A 15,820-nucleotide genomic window follows, 5' to 3' on the forward strand; every position below is an offset into this window, starting at 1 on the left:
TGTTGAACCAGCTTTGCCTCCCTGTGATGAATCCTGTTTGATCATATTGTATAATTTTTTGATGAGTTGTTGGAGACGGTTGGCCAGTATTTTGTTGAGAAGTTTTGCATCGATGTTCATCAAAGAAATGGGTCTATAGTTCTCTTTCTTTGATGAATCTCTATCTGGTTTGGGGATGAGGGTTGTACGGGCTTCATAGAATGAGTTTGGTAAAGAACCTTCATTTTCAATTTCGTTGAAGAGCTTGAGTAGTATTGGTTTGAGCTCTGCTTTGAAGACCTTATAGAATTCAGCTGTGCATCCATCTGGCCCTGGGCTTTTCTTAGGTGGAAGTTCTCTTATTGCCATTTCTACTTCAGTGCTTGAAATAGGCCTGTTTAGTTGGGTTAGTTCTTCTGGGTTCAGTGTGGGTATGTTAATGTTGGCTAGAAATTCATCCATTTCTTTTAGATTCTCAAATTTGTTGGTATAAAGGTTTGAAAAGTATTCCCTCGTGATCCTCCAGATTTTGATAATTTCTGTCGTGATATTACCTTTCTCATCTGTGATTTTGTTTATTTCGGTATGCTCCCTTCTTTTTTTGGTAAGATTTGCTAAGGGCCTGTCAATTTTGTTAATTCTTTCAAAGAACCACATAACAGACTCTTAAACTTTATTTTCTGGGATGGCTTTGAACTGTGAGATTCAGATCTGAGCCTTATGAGTAGCTAGGATTACAACCATGAGCCACCAGTACTTGGCTCATGTAAATTTTGCTTTGATAGTAAATACTTAAAAAAAAAAAACTTTCACTTTGGCAATGTTTGTTGCCACCACATAAAAACAATTTATTTTTGCTATTGAATTCATGGGAATTCTGGAAGAAGATACTTTTGATTCCTTTGTTTCTTAAGGGAATGCTTTCAATTAATTATTAAGCACAATATTACCTATGCAATTACTCTTGATCTTTTCCTATTCCAAATTTGGTAGCAATCTTTATTATTATTATTATTATTATTATTATTATTATTATTGCCAGTCATGGGCTTGAGCTCAGTACATGAGCACTGTCTTTGGGCTTTCTCAAGGTTAGAGCTCTACCACTTGAGCCTTAGCACCAGTTCTGGCTTTTTTCTATGTATGTGTTACCGAGGAATCAAACCTGGGTCTTCATGCATGCTAGGCAATCACTCTACCACTAGGCCAAACTCCTGGCCCCAGCAATCTTTATTATTAAGGTTTTCAAATTTGACAAATGATTTTTCTTCATTTATTGCAAAGGTCATGGGATTTTTCTCTTTTATTCCATTAATGTGGTAAATTAAATTGGTTTACATTTGAATGTTCATAATCAGATAAACTTATCTCACTGTTCACAATGTATTTTTCTTTTTACTTATTTCTAAATTTGCTAACATTTTATTAAAGTTTATTGTGTTTATGACCAACAAACAACTAGCCTCTAATTTTCTTTTCCTATAATAGTAGGTTTTGAGTTACTTGAAAAGTTTTTGTCATCTGGTATTTTTTGTTTTGATATTCTTCAGTACTGCTATTATTTCAGCGTTTAATTTTTGGTTAGCTTTTCCTAGTGGGAAGGTTCTTTGCAGGTGTCTTGAGTGTAAAAAGACAGAAAATAATTTATTATATATACTGTAATTTGAAGAACACTGACAAGAGTAGAGTAATATCAGAAAATGTAAAATAAAACTCTGAGATTGTAATCAGAAATAAAGACTTCTGATAATGATGAAGAGGATAATCAGCTGGCCGAAAGACATAACAACCATAAATGAGCATTTTTCAAATAAGGGAGATCCAACATGCATGAAGCAACATGAAGCAATATGAAGCAACAATGGACAGAATGAAAGAAGAGATGCAAAAGTCTACAATCACAAAAAAAACTCTCTCTTAGTAACTAAGTTTGAGAGGAAGTCGGTAATAATATAAAAGGTTCAAACATCACTCTCAGTCACCTTATTCTTATTAACAATCAACAACTGCAGAATTCCCCATCAGGTGTATATGGAACTCATTCAAAGGTATACTACATGTAAGACAGCTAAAGTTTTTGCTCTGCTCATTGTTTTGATCCATTCCACACATGTCATTTCTGCTTAGTGCATGATTTCTACTTGGACTTAAAACACATGTGATTTCTTGTCATCTTTTCTTAAATTTGTAAATTAATCCTACTGGAATCAGGGGAGACATTCAATTAGACCAGCAGAGTAGTTATTCTTCTTCCCAAACCAAATAATGGAGGGCAGAAGTGCTTTAAATAAGATATATATTTTTGGGATTTGTGTGTATTGTATAAACTAATCTGACATCAGTCCCTCATCTGTTCAGTAGAGGGCAAAGATTTGGAGAATAATGGTAAACTCAAGAGAGAGGGTAGTTTAGATAGTTTAGGTGTAGCCAACAGGTGATGGGAAGGGAAGACTTTCCCAGGACTAAGAACCATAGGACACAATGTTCATCATTGGAACAAAAGAGGCCCTGAAATGAAGAAGAACATGAGTTATACCATTAGGAAACAAGGAAAATAATACAGAGAGAGGAATTCATTATTAGAGGAATAAAGAATAAGAGACCCCATTTCACGGATTCCTTTCAAATAATCTACATCTATCCCAGCAAATGGACACCTTTCACTAGGAGAATATTGTTGAGAAATCAGCTGTGGTATGAGTTAGCTTTGTTAAACTCAAACTCAGGTTCTTGACCAGGGGTTGCATCAGCAAGAGGTATTTTTCTCCTTTTTCAAAATGTAAATGTGCAGGATGATGAAGTATTTTAGCAGAAGAAGAGAAAGAAAAAGTCAGATTATTCTCTTAGTGACTAAGTCAAGGCTGAACTGGCCAATTCTGGAACACTGAGAAGGTATTGCTTTGAAATTAAAGTTTGAAGTTGGACAAGTTTTTAAATATGAGAAAATTACCAGGAAGTTTTGGGACTGTCCCTAATGTTCCTAAGAACAATAAAAGCACATGGTGAAATATATTGGTTCAGAGAAAAATTTGGTGAGATTTGGTGAGATTCACTGACTTGCTGATATTCTTAGCACATGGGATGAATTCTCATACAGAATTCTTATCTTCACTTCCATAAGTCTTTCACCTAATATGTAACCTTCTGACTCTGAGAAGATTATTCTTAAAACTTGCACTCCAGAAAAATTACTTTAGTATTTCTATGTGCTTACTCTGGAGGAAATGGCACAGAGTTTGCCCTGAAATGGTAAAGCATGAAATGGAAAGCATGCCCAATACTGTTAGACAAATTATTGTCAAATAATCTGATAAGTTCAAATATTACAATCAACAAACAGAAATTTAATATTATCTACAACAATTGGTATTGTAATAATTATCATCAAATATACCATAAACCGAGATTTGCTACTTTAAATCTGCACTCTAAGTAATTACTGAATATTTAATATATTATCATCATACTAACTTAAAATTGTGAATTCATTTATTTTTTAATAGTTCATAATGTATAATTCTTGTCAATGGAAGAAATGGCACAGGTCATTCAAAACCAAATAGATACATATTAAGACTACAATAATTTGAATCTATTAGATTTTAAATTCTTAAAATTGTTTTGGTTTTACATTCTTAGGTGTCGATTTAAGTTAAACACTAGATAACAGTTCTATTGCTTGTAATTTAAACAAAATATATAATTAATTGAAATATTAAATTTATATTACTTTTCTATTTTTGGTCAGTCCTGAGGCTTGAACTCAGGGCCTAGGCACCATCCTTGGACTTTCTCAAGGCTAGTGCTCCACCACTTGAACCCCAGCATCACTTCTAGTTTTTTTCTGCGTGTGCAGTACTGAGGAATTGAACCCAGGGCTTCATGAATGCTAGGCAAGCACTCTACCACTAGACCATACTCTGGCCCTTACATTCCATTTTTTTTAATGGTATCATTTTGTAGACCAGGCAAGCCTGGAACTTGCTATAGGGCCCAAATTGGTTTTTAGTTTACAGTTCTCTTAGTTCAGCTTTCCAAATGCCAAAATTATTTTTTGGTGACGGATCTGTGGCTTGAACTCAGGGCCTAGGCACTGCCTGTGAGCTTTACTGCTTAAGACTAATACTCTGCCATTTGAGCCACTCTCCAATTCCAACCTTTTGTTGGTTAAATTAAAATTAAGAGTTTGAGAAATGTTTCTGCCTGGGATTGCTTTGAACTGGGAGTCTCATATGTCAGTCAGCCTCCTGAGTAACTAGTATTACTGGTATAAGCCACTAACCTAGGCTTATAGTTATTTTTATTTTTGTTCTCCCCAGCTTTCTTTTGTATTAGTTTATAATAATGAATTGGTTCTTTATATATTTGTTTAAAACTAATAAGGCATATATCGGGAGCCAGAAATTTAAATTTAAATTTAAAGAAATATACCTATATATTATCCTGGCATTTAGAGCCAACACTCAAGATTCAATAGAGACTTTTCATAACAACTGTTTAGGGACTGAAATTTTATAAAATTTCAGCCTAGATAAAAGCTACAGGTGGTTTGATACTATATATTCTGAGGCAGCTTTAATTTTGTAGTAAATATTGAGAAAATCTTATTACTTAGTTATCTTGATCTGGGTGAACATGATGATACCTGGGCTTAAAGTTTCATTATCTAGCTCAAGATAATTCTTTTTTAATGTTAGAGGAACATTGTTGAACAACATTATTTGGTCTTTGTGACTGAACCATTATGTAAATAATATATTTTAAAATAAAGTTGGATGGATATAGACAATCTAATATTAAATAAGGTGTAGTTAGTCCACAACTACAATTTTTGCAATACAGATAATAAAGTATTAATGTAAAATTCACATAGATTTTAGAAATGCAAGAAAATTAAGGATAATAGTAATGAGAAATTGGACTCATTTTAAAAGCATTTTGTAAATCATGTAAGCAAAAACTAGATAATCTAATCTAAATGTTACTTTATTCTTGGCTTTACAATTCCACATCAAATATTGTGCACTGTAGAAAGCAGAAATATTCATGGAAGATTTCAACATATTGGTTAGATATTGTATGATAAGGAAAACTTTTCATTTTGTAAAGCACAAATATAAATGCCCCATTTTGCAATTTAATGGCATCACAATTGAAAATAATGTATAAGAAAAAATACTTAACAATTTGGAAATTATTCTCTTAAAATTATGAATTTAATCATTAAGTCATATGTAAACTCACTAGTCTAGTCACTGATGAGACAGATAAATATAGTCTTTGCTTAGACTGAATCTCTATTTTAACTGGAAAAAGAGAGAGACATTCATTAACTCAATTACTCAGGCAATAATCCAGCAAATATCAAATAACTAAGAGAAGTGGCATGAAAAAATCTTAAGAACAAAATACAACAAATAAAGCAGTGATTTAAAATAGGAAAACATTTAATAGGGAAAACCAATGTAAAAGCTTATTACAACTGAAATGAGGGGCCAGGAGTTTGGCCTAGTGGTAAGAGTGCTTGCCTAGCATTCACAAAGACCTGGGCTCAGTTCCTTGGTACCACATGCATAGAAAAAGCCAGAAGTGGTGCTGTGGCTCAGGGGGCAGAGGTTTAGTTTTGAGAAAGCCCAAGAATAGTACTCAGGCCTTAAATTCAAGCCCCAGGACTGGCAAAAAAACAAAACAAAGCAAACACTCAAATCAGTAATATAGCATTCATATACACCATCAAATAAAAATATTAATACAAGTATCTAAAATTGATACTGAAATAAAAAATTAAGCTGGTAAAGAATACTGTACTTAATATTCAACAATTATTCTTAGACCAGGTAATACATTGACCATATCTGTGATCATGTAAGCAAAACCATGTCCCAGCCTCAAATAGTTCTGATCCTGATAAAAAGCTAAAAAGTAGAAGAGAAGCAGAGATATAATGAGCATAATATAGCTAGAGGAAAGTAGGGAAACAAAATTGTCATGACACATCAGTAAATGTCCAAAGCCATGGGAAGAAATGCCTGAGAGCTTAGTGAGAGCAAAAAAGTAAAATCAAAGAGAATACGTTTTACTGGATAATCTGAAAGCACTCACTGATCTGTACATGAGAAGAAAAACTATTAAGAAATAAATGAAGCACTATTAGAAACAGAGGCAAATCAGAAAGTCTTGTAAGACATGATAAATGGTTTGGGTTTTAACCTTAGGTCAATAGGGGACACCCTGTATGATTTGACAAGAAAACATACATAATCAGTTTTAAGATTAAGATGAACACCCTGCATAAAAAGAAAGAAATAAGAGGAGCCTATGTGTCTCTTTCAAGATAAAAGCTAGACACAGATTGAGATTTCAAGGGAAGGTGGTGACAAAGGCAATTCAGCAATGAAGACACTTTTTTGTTTTTTTTTTTTAATGGTACTGTCTCTTCCTTTTTTGGCTACTTTCTTATTAAAAGCTCTCTTTTGCCTTATAGAATGGGAAAGAAAAGACACTAGTAGGCCTGGGATTGAAAAGTGAGGACCTGATCAAAATCATAACCAAAAGAAGTAAAACACTGTCTTCATTCCTATAGTTTCAAAGCAGCTTCCAAAACAGTGTTTACTTAAAAATGGGGACTAAAACAGTTGTAAAGATCATCAAAGAGATCAACGATAAAGAGGTCAGAGATAAAGGAGAAGAGTAATATGAAATTATGCAAAATAGCCAAAAAAAGCATTTCATGCAAGATATGATTTCTGTGGCTATTATTACCCATGGCAATAAGCAATATTAGCATAGCAATTAAGACAGATATTCATAATAGAGTGAATTGAAATAAGGTATAATGAACTTTCAAGAATTAGAAGCAGTTGGCCAGGCACAGTGGCTCACGCCTGTAATCCTAGCTACTGAGGAGGTTGGATCTGAGGATCACAGTTCAAAGCCAGCCCAGGCACTAAAGATTGAGAGATGCTTTTTTGTTGTTATTTTGTTTCTTGTTGTTCTTGTTTATTTTTAAAATCGCATGTTGTATACATACATAAGACCTAGAGATTCTTTATTTTTTTTTTGCCAGACCTGAGATTGAACTGAAGGCCTAAGCACTGTCCTTGGATTTTCTCAAGGCCAGAGTTCTACCACTTGAGCCACAGTACCAATTCTGTTTTTTTTTTGTATGTATTTGGTACATACAAGCACTCTATCACTAGGCCAAACTCCAAGCTGAGATTCTTTTTTTTTCCATATATTTTTTATTGTAATTAATAGAAGGGTTACATTATATTGATCAGATAGAAGGTACATTACTTCACAAATATTGATACCCTTTCTCATGTCCTGTTTCCCATTTCCCTCCCCTTCTCCCCCCTCACAACTTGATTTCCCCCCTGCCCTCTCCTATTTCAAATAACCAATTAAGCATATATAAAATATATCAGATAGCAAGGTGAAATATTATAACAATACGAGATAACCAAGGGACAGTAAAAGAAATGAGAGATAACATAGTACATCAAGGACAACAAACACTCGTTATATGGCTTTTGTTTCTATATCCTGGAGGTCCTTACATTTAGCGTCATACTATATGGCCTTATGTATCTAGATTTTGTTCTATTGTGAATCTCTGCTAGGAGAGCCCAAGGTTCCTACTGATTATGACAAATGAGGGAGATTATTGGGCCTATGTTCCTTTGAGTCTGGCTTACTTCACTTAATATGATTTTTTTGAAGTCTTTTCATTTCCTTACAAATGGGGCAATGTCATTCTTTCTGACAGCAGCATAGAATTTCATTGTGTATAAATACCACATCTTGTTGATCCACTCATCAACTGAGGGCCATCTGGGTTGGTTCTATATCTTTGCTTTGGTAAATAGTACTGCAATGAATATCGTTGTGCTAGTGGATTTAGTATGTCCTTGTTTCCGGACGATTAGGTAAATGCCAAGTAGTGGAATTGCCGAGATTCTTATCTCCAGTTAACCACTAGAAGAGCTAGGGTGGTAGCCATGAGCTGAAGAGTTCAGGTATAGTGCCCAGGCCTAGAGTTCAAGTCCCATGACCCACAAAAAAAAAAAAAAGGAATTAGGGTCAGTCACTGTATTCCCATAGACACAGACCTTCTTAAAACATGTAATTCAAAAACAGAAGCAAATATGACAGTTATCATCATAACTGCCAAGAAATTTGGAAGACAGGTAAGTAAAAGAACATTTATAATATATATCTTAAGTCCTATATACACATATAACAAAACAAACAACTTGGAAGAATGGGTAAGGAAAATACTGGAAGGTGTTTACTATCACTAATCACAAAATGCATACTAAAATCATGGATTAACATATTTAGGTTTTAGATGGATAGACTTAATGTGTAATTGCTCATAAAATAAAAATAGCAAGGATAGTCATGTTCCAAATAATAAGAAATGTGAAGATATAATCACTATAATAAATTAAATGTGATATACTGAAATTCACCAGTAGCAATCCTGACTAGAATGACACACTGGACCCAAGTAATGAGTTTACACTTACACATCACTATAACTGAAATCTAAACACTATTAAATTTTGTTTTAAAATCTGTAGGTTTTCACTGTGGAGTGAGTTGGTACAAACTTGTATGATTGCACTCAGGAGAAATATCTTGTAGAATGAGACCATATCTTAAAGACAATCAACAAATAATGTCTGTAGATTTTGACTTATGTATTATGGCATTATGTGGCCTTATATGCCATTATGGCAGTATTGTGCAGAGCAGTTTCTCTGCCCTATACATCTCCTAGATTCTACCTAGATCAACTTTCCTTAATCTTTGGGACCTACTTATTTTTGTATTGTTTCCAAAGTTTTGATTTTTTGAAAATGCTATGTATTTGGAATCATACAGTAAGCAATCTTTTCAGACTCTTCCACTTAAAAAAATGTGTTTCAGTTTTCTCCCTGCATTTTCATGGCTTATTATCTCACCTATTTTCATTGCTGAATAATATTCCTTCTTTAGTAACATTAATTTATCTACTCATCTACTCATCTACTGAGAGAGTGAACTTCTATGACTAAAGTTGCTATAAACACTTAAAGTTTTCATTGACATAAGTTATTGACACATGTTAAGTATATGTTTTATTCTGTAAAATCTACCAAACTGTCTTAACAGTGTGGATGCCAAAGCTGCATTCACAGTAGCAAGAATGTTGCTAGATAACCTTCCAGCAGTAATTCTAGTGTTTTTAGATTTCTGTATCTCATTGTTGCTTTTATTAGCAATTCTCTAATATGGGAAACATATTTTCATATACTTATTTACCACATGTGTTTCTTATTTGATAAAGTATTTGTCCAGATTTTTGTGTATTTTAACTTGATGATTTATTTTTTTCAGGTGACTGCTTTATTTGGATTGTGTTAAACATTAAAATATTGTGTGCTTGAAATTTAACTTTTTCTCAAAGGCTCATAAATCAAATTTGTCTCCTTGATCACTACAAGGTTTCAAAATTAATTTAAAAAATGGAGGATTATAATGGGCCTCCTTACAAAGAAGTATTATACTATTAACCAACCCAAATTATGTGAAATTATTATGAAGCAAATGACTTTGAGTGAATTATACCACTCAACTAAGACTGATCTCTTCTGATCAGCAAATATAAGAAAATAGAAGATTGAGTAGTTTTGTTGTGGACTTAAACATCTCCAAAATTCAGCATGTTAAGGATGAAGTCTTAAAATTAATCATAAAAAATCAAAAACCCCAAGGATGTAAGTAGCAAGAAATGAAGGAGTTCACACAATAACAAGTTTCATATCTCAAAGTAGAATTGAAAATATTTGGTCATGTTCATTTTATTTTTTGCCAATCCTGGGCTTGAGCTCAGGGCCTGATCGTTCTCCTTGGACTTTCTCAAGGCTAGAGTTCTATCACTTGAGCCTCAGCACCACTTCTGGTTGTTGTTTTTTTTTTTTTTTAATGTATGTGGTACCAAGGAACCGAAACCAGGTCTTCATGCATGCTAGGCAAGCACTCTTCAACTAGGCCAAACTCCAGCTCTCATTTTTAATTTTTTTAACTTTTTTTTTTTTTGGCCAGTCTTGGGGCATGAACTCAGGGCCTCAACACTGTTCTTGGGCTTTCCTCAAAGCAAGCACTCTACCACTTGAGCCACAGCACCACTTCTGAATCATTTATTTTTTATTGTTGAAGTTTTAAAGAATTATTGTGTACTTTTGATACTAGTCTCTCAAAAGCTACATCTTTGGAAAATGATTTTCTCCAAATACATAGCAAGCATTCTCATCCTCTTACAAGTGTCTCTCACAGAACAGAAGTCTTTTAATTTTAATGAAGTTCAGATGATTAATTATTTCTTTTATGGATAATGCCTGTGGTGTTGTGTTTAAAACCAACTGTCAAACCTAAGGTCTTTTAAACAAACCTGAAGCATATCCCTATTTCATAAGTCACCAGTGGAGTAGTTGAAACCGGAGCTTCTCTTGGTCATTTCTGTACTATCTCTTTTGTACATATCAAATAATGTATTCTGGAGTATCTGCCTATCTCTGATTTTATCATCTGGGTGAATTTTCTCTCTGAATTTCATCAGGTTTCCAACTAATCCACTTGTAAGTCACAGTGGAAAACAAGACCTAAATAAACCAAAGTTGGGAACCATTGAAATGGCTAGTGAATTTAATTCAGCCTTATTTTCACAAAATAATAAAGAGTTGATTTCATTTAAAAAGATGGAGCTTTTCTTTTTAATACATAATAAGCTTTTCAAATGAACAAAAATCACAAAACTCCAGTAGAATAGACAAAAATCAAAGCAGCTATTTTTAAAAAGACACAATGAAATACATAAAAAGTTTTTTACCCTTATCAGAGTAAACAGCCTACTGTCTACACTATTGGACTTTTAAACTTCTGATGATTTTGGAAAGCAGGCTACATCTAAATATTAATAACAGCAAAATATTGAATGCAACTTAAAAGTCAACCCTAATTTTAAAAAAAACTTGTCATTTCTGTATAACAGAAAAACAAACAAGTTATCCATATATGAACACAGATAAATCTAAAAATGTCCACAAAATTGCACAAGGAAAGCATGTGACTGAAGACTATGTACAGCATACATCATTTGTATCATAGTCAAACATAAAATAACAGATACAACAGATATAACAAACTAAATTTGTGGAAGGGTATCACTAAGAAAAAAAGAAAAAAGAAGGAAAAAGAGGGATATGTGACTGGAGAGAATGATAATTGGCTTCCCATAGACTGGCTTTTGTTCTAAACAGCTATTTACTTACTATATTATTGAAAATAGTTTGCACTCTGAAATGTTTTAAATAATGAAATTGTTTCTATACTTATTTTATTAAAGCTTCTGATTACTAAGGGATAGGAAAGCTAAATTTACACATAATTTTCCAGCAACAATGGCAGACCCTCGTGGATCATATCTGTGATCCTAGTTATTCAGGAAGCTGAAACTGAGGCAGGCCCATGGTTCAATGATAGCCTGGGAAAGAAAAAAAAAAAATTGGTGGGTCATGGGGCTTGAACTCAGCCTGAACCCTGTCCCTGAGCTCTTCAGCTCAAGTCTACTGCCCCTACCCTTAAGCCAAACCCCACTTCCCATTTTCTAGAGTTAATTGGAGATAAGAGTCTCAGGTCCTTTTGTGCACTGGCTGGATTTGAACCTTGATCCTCAGATCTCAGTCTCCTGAGTAGCTAGGATTACAGGTGTGAGCCACCACACCCAGCTCATGTGACTCTTATCTCTAGTTAATTACCAAAAAAAGCCAGAAGCAGAACTATGGCTCAAGTGGTAAAGTGTTAGCTTGGAGCAAAGAAGTACAGGGATAGTGCCCATGTCCTGAGTTCAAGTTCCAAGAGCATCACCAAAAACAAAAAAAAAAGGAAAAAGAAAAGACATGAATGACATAAAAAAATAAAAACCATTTCCATGGGATTTTAGTTACACAAACACAAAGTTTAGAAATTGGGATGCATTTCATTTTGGCACAGTGTTTGGTTTAGACTGAAAATTAAATGTTCTGTCACACAAAACTGAATCTATTAGCAAAGCTACATTGGAATTTAGATAGAAATATTAGTTTTCTCTTAGCAGATTGAGATAATTCTATGACAATATCTAATAATTCCATCTCCAAATTATTGAGGACTGTAAAAGTAGTCTTCTTTATGTATAGTGTATTCATATGTATACCTTTGGGAAAGTGCGGGTAGGGTACAGAATTCAAGAGTAAAGGGATGAAAAGTACAGCAGTGGAGCTCAGTGGACATTGAAGAAGTGAACGCTACAGTTGTAGGTAAAGATGAGAGGAAGGGATTGGGACAGAGTGAGGCAACAGAATACACTGTATGAAAGGACATGTACCTATTACCTGATTCATGTAATTGTAATCCCTCTGTACATCACCTCTATAACAATAGGTAAATTAATAATAAAGAAAATTCTTGTGTAAATCAAAGCTCAAATTTCAATTGGAACACGAATCTTGTAGAAATCAACTCTTGTAATGTTGAAACAATTAAAGACATGCTAAAAAACGAAGCGAAACAGCTTTTGTCTGTGAAATTATGTAAAATTTTAAAACTCTCATAGGATAAATTTAAGTATATTGATTTTTATTTAAATGAATTGTCCTTCAAAAAGTTCATAAGATCATGTGGTTGGGTGTGCACTGTCTCTAAGGGAATGTCCATTTCCAGATCCACAGTCATGTGTACAGGAAAACAAGTAGTAGATAGCATCAAAAGTTTGAGTCAAATTTTGCAATCCATTTCTACTCCTGTGGTTGATAAATTGGTTCCTTCCTAGAAATGGAAGAACAAAGAACCAGGAGCTAATATAGTACCAAGAAAGACCAGTGTTCAATTATCAGCCTATCATTGCTTTGAATTTCTGATTTGGTAATAATCTCACATTCAGTATAGTGAGTCTTCAACTAGTAAATTCAATAATAGTATGATTTCTGAACATTTTTCTGTATTCCAAAACCTATGACAAGCGCAAAGGTATTCTGAGCTTTTGATTTCTTAAAAATGCATTATAATTATTATTATCATTTATTATTATTTATGCTTACAGTTATTACAATCTCTACCTCAAGGAGATTTTCAATTCAATCTTCTCAACACTCCCCGAGTTATTTGGTTTCAACAAGATAAAGTGCTCCTAAGAGCTCTGTCTCTGTATATTGATATTAAAACCACCATCTCTCTCTTTTTTTAAATTACAGAATAAGTCGTAGTTATCCTGAAATTCTAGCCGAGTTCTACACAGTTATGTTCAGATTCTTCAGAAGGGTAGTTTTTCTCTTCATGGTCTTTCTGGATAGACTAACAAGTAGAACATAGTCCTGAAGTAGTTAATGAGCCATATGTAGACAAAATCATTTGGAAGATAATTATAGGCAAGTGTGAGTCACATGTGGACAAGAAAAATTCTGTTTCCAAACTAGTTATCCAGAAGCACAACAAATAAAAAACTGGACACATGTGATTATATCAAATTGAAGAGTTTCTGCAAGGCCAAGGACATAGGTAGCAGGATAAACAGAAAGCCCACAGAATGGAGAAGACCTTTACTAGTGATACATCAGAAAATGACCATATATCTAAAATATACTTAGAGCTCAAAAAATTAAATCCCTCCAGAAAAAATCCTCAAAGAAACAACAACCCAATTAATAAATGGGCTGAAGACTTAAAAGAAGAATCTCAAAAGTAGTAGTAAGAATAGATAATAGACAAATGAAGAGATGTTCAACATCTCTTGAAATGCATATCAAAACAACATTGCCTCAGCCTAGTTAGAATGGCCATTATCAAGTAAACAGTAATAGATGGTGGTGGGGATATGTCCAAAGAGAATGCTACTACACTGTTAGTGGGAATGTAAACTTGTTCACCCACCATGGAAAGCAGTATGGAGGGTCTTTAAAAGACTAAACACAGAGCTTCCCAATGGTCACACTTTGGGGGATTTATCTGATAGATCACAAACCAAACCACACAAAAGCCACCAGTACAACCATGCTCACTGCAGCATTGTTTACCATATTCATGAGATGGAATTAACCCAGATGCCCCTTAGTGAACAAATGGATCAAGAAAATCTAGTATATATTCATAATGAAATTCTATGCTTCCATAAGAAAGAATGGCCTTGTTCCATTTGTAAGGAAATGGACAGATTTGGAAAAATAGTATTAAGCCAAGGAACCCAGATCCAAAGAAACATAGGTGGCCTGATTTTCCTTATTTGTAATAATTAAAATGTCCCTATAAATCAACAAGTAAATCCAATGGATAGTAAAAGACAAAACATTACACTTGGTCATGATAAATTAAACAAGGCTCTAAACATTCACTCAGTGAGGCCAGAGGATGATATTCTTATGAGAAGATCACAAAGGCTCAATACCTAGTGCATATGACCATGTAAAATGATGTTTATTGAAAGAAACTCCAAGTAATCGAAACAAGAGGCTTTTTATTTTACTTTTAGCCTTGTCTGATTTGGGAAGGGGAAGGGTAAGCACAGACATGATGGGACAAAGGTGAAATAATTCAGCAGTGATATTCACTAGACACTGTTGGAAATGAACTATACAACTTGTTGGGAAGGGAGGCTAGGAGGAAAAAAAAACTGGGGAAAAACTGTTCAAAAAGAAAGGTACTCACCTGGGTGTTGTGGCTCAGGCCTGTAATCCTAGCTACTCAGGAGGCTGAGATCTGAGGATCACAGTTCAAAGCCAGCCAGAGCACTACATGAAACTCTTACCTCCAATTAACTACCAGAAAACCGCAAGTGGTACTGTGACTCAAGGGGTAGGAGAGCTCAGGGACAATGGTCAGGCCCTGAGTCCAAGCCCCAGACAGACCAAAAAAAAAAGAAAGAAGGAAAGGAAGGAAGGAAGGAAGGAAGGAAGGAAGGAAGGAAGGAAGGAAGGAAGAAAGGAAGAAAGAAAGAAAGAAAGAAAGAAAGAAAGAAAGAAAGAAAGAAAGAAAGAAAGGGTACTCAATATCTGACTTATGTAACTGCAACTATTCTGTGCATCACACAGAATGTTTATAATGTATATAAAAAACATTTAATTTCAAAATACTAGTATCAAGAGAATCATGATTTGGTAAATATATTATCTTTATGGTACTCTTGTTTAATTTCCACCTAAAAACTAATATAGAGAAGAAGCAACTCTTATGCAGGCATTATTGAGGTAAAAAAGAGTTTAGACAATATTTCTTGGAATTTCCTCATCTTCTTTATTTTCTTTTTACCCATATATGGAGAGTAAAATAATTTAAAATAGTGGTTTTATTACAAATCTGCCATTAAAACTGGGAGTTCAGAAAAGGAAAAGATTATGAATAATAATCTAGAAAGGTTATAAGAAATGTCATAATTTGTGGGGAACTGGAAAAGAATACACATAGTATGAATAGGATGAAGATGCATCATTGATTAAAGAAAAGTAATAGGTAAAGAGCTGAGAAGCACAAGTTTAAAGAACTGATTGATTTATTCAATAGTGACTCATGTCTGTAATCCTACCTATAACTATTCCAGAGGGTGAGATTGGAAGATCATGGTTCAAAATAGCCTGGGCAAGAAAAGTATGTGCAACAGCAAAAAGACAGATATGGATATCTATCTAAAGAGGTGGAACACACTTTCAGTAAAAAAGTCAAATGAGAGCACAAGACCTGAGTTCAAGCCCTAGTTCTGACATAAAAGAATGAGACAGAGACAGAGAAAGTGAGAGAGAAATACAAAGCCATAGAAAAAGAGAAATAG

The 15,820-nt window shown here is 33.9% G+C and overlaps 1 protein-coding gene across 4 annotated transcripts in view; it reads right to left on the minus strand.

The window, feature by feature from the left end:
- Lrrc7 (leucine rich repeat containing 7) overlaps positions 1–15,820 on the minus strand; it is a 465,452-nt gene that overhangs the window by 406,115 nt on the left and 43,517 nt on the right. The window lies entirely within an intron of this gene.

This window comes from Megascapheus bottae, chromosome 6 (assembly GCF_031878675.1).
Source record: "Megascapheus bottae isolate mThoBot1 chromosome 6, mThoBot2.hap1, whole genome shotgun sequence".
NCBI lineage: Eukaryota > Metazoa > Chordata > Mammalia > Rodentia > Geomyidae > Megascapheus > Megascapheus bottae.